Below are 2,207 nucleotides of genomic sequence, written 5' to 3'. Positions count from 1 at the left end.
ATGGTAAAGCACTTTTAGACATTTTTAAACATAGTGTTATTTTCAGTTATAGATTTGACATTAAATTTCCATTCCAGAAACAATGTAGGCCACTTTTTGAAAAGGACAGTCCTTTTTAGAATAACTTGTCCTTGACTTTTCAATTTTAAAAAGTCATTTTTGTTTACGTATTTCCCTGAGAAAATTACCTACAGCAAACAGAAATATTCTTTTCATCCAAATTTAATTAGAGATGTTAACTTATAAATAAATTTTCTTTGTTTAGAATAGGCAACATTATTTAGAACTTCCCGTTTAATATCAAATGATAGTTTAGGTTTAGTTTTACCTTTTTGATCTTAAAAAAGAACTTTTCAAAATTAGTAATTAGTAACGATTTAGTTAGTTCGCAATCGATAGCCTCCACCCCCCACTCGGCCTGTTGTTTCATAGTACAATGTCCTTTTTCTACTTTGCACAACGGTGGCAACTTTAGAAATACCCTCTCCTAAAGCCCTCCCAAAATTCTAAATTCAAATAATCTTTTTAAAACTGTTTATTGTAACAACATAAAATTAAACAATTACTTCCTGTGTGTACTGTGTAATAGTTGTTTAATCTTATATTATTAATAACTTCCTATACCTAAAATCAATATTTAATGAGAAAAATTGTGTTTTTTTGAAAATATAAGACAGATTTGACTTTCGTCCGCGATGGACCGTCCGTCGTGTTTTTTCAAGATAGCCGTCTGACGAACTCCGTCGAACGGAGCATACGCGCCCATGTGAAATTGTTCATATAAGCTCATGGTACTTGCTCGAAGTTGCGGACGATCCGTCGCGGACGCTCCGCCCCATCTGAAAGCGCTGTAAAGCAATAAAATGTAAAAAGGTCGGGTAAACACCTTTATTTATTTGTTGAGCAAAATTCCTTTAGAATATCGTATACCATAATGATCAAAATATGACGCAATTTTAAGAGATCAAAAAAACTTTCTGGCTTATAATAAAGTTTCAAATGCAACGTTTATATTCAAATTTGTTATGATTCTACAACAGTTAGTAATTGATGAATTATAATTCAACTACCGGTTACTACGTTCTTCATTTAATAGATCAAATTCAACAAATATACCTAATTAGAAATTATTGTGAAAGGCTCCCTTGTGGACGCCTATGCACAATTACGGCGGAAAAAACAATACCTACCTGTGAAAAGACAAATTCGGGTAATTTGAGCATATTTTTCCATACAATTGACACTGTCGTACCATAATGAAAATTCGCAGATTCAAAAGTACGTTAAACAAAAACAAAAACTACTGAAAAATACTGAAAAGTTCACTTCGGGCTTGATTCCGACTTCAAACACATCGTAAGCTAAACGTAGTACGCTATAACGGACCAAGGGCCGTCGCGAGGGGTGGTGGGACGGACGGCTCATTTCATTCTGGAAGACTAGCAGCGACGTTGCCAATAGTTCTAGACGTTTCAGCACATTAATAAACTGTCCTTTAATAGTAACGCATATAATATATCCTCTGGTTAATAAAATATTATTACGCATGCTTCTTTAAAAATATACTATTAATTTAATTAAGAAATTGAGATTTATTGATATCCGGTGAAGATTTTAAAGTCACCTTTTCTGCAAATCAAACTAAGTAGATATGCGTAAATTTGATATGTGGCAATGTCGCCTTCTCTATCTCAGTTGGTTTTTACAGTACGTCGTCAACCTCCGATTGTTTGATCGGGTTAAAATGCAAAATGTTATATCTGTTCTTACTAAATCTATGATCTACTGTTTTTTTTTACAATATGCAAAATATAAAACACAACCCTCGTTATACACAGTTAAAGAAACTAGAAAGGTTAAAGAACTAGACTAAATTATATTTAGCAATAAAAACAGATCATATTCAAAAAACATTAATTTTTCGTATAAATTAGTAGTGGGAATTATCGAATGAATACTATCGAAACATTCGATAGTTGCAATTCATTCGAATAATTCGATAGCTAGTAAAAAAACATTCGTTGAAAACTATTCGAATAAAAATTATCGAATAGATGCGTCATCTGCCTTGAAATATTGTATTCTAGTAATTCGGGAGCAAAAACCATTCATTTATAAAATTCATTCATTTATCAAATTCATTTATTCGTCAGGATCGATTATAATAAAATATTAACTGGATTTTAGTTGTCGCCCGGCGACGTAGG

Source organism: Sitophilus oryzae, unplaced genomic scaffold (assembly GCF_002938485.1).
Source record: "Sitophilus oryzae breed Bouriz unplaced genomic scaffold, Soryzae_2.0 scaffold_170_pilon_pilon, whole genome shotgun sequence".
NCBI classification, from domain to species: domain Eukaryota; kingdom Metazoa; phylum Arthropoda; class Insecta; order Coleoptera; family Curculionidae; genus Sitophilus; species Sitophilus oryzae.
The sequence above is the reverse complement of the archived record's forward strand: the minus strand, read 5'-3'. Positions refer to the sequence as shown.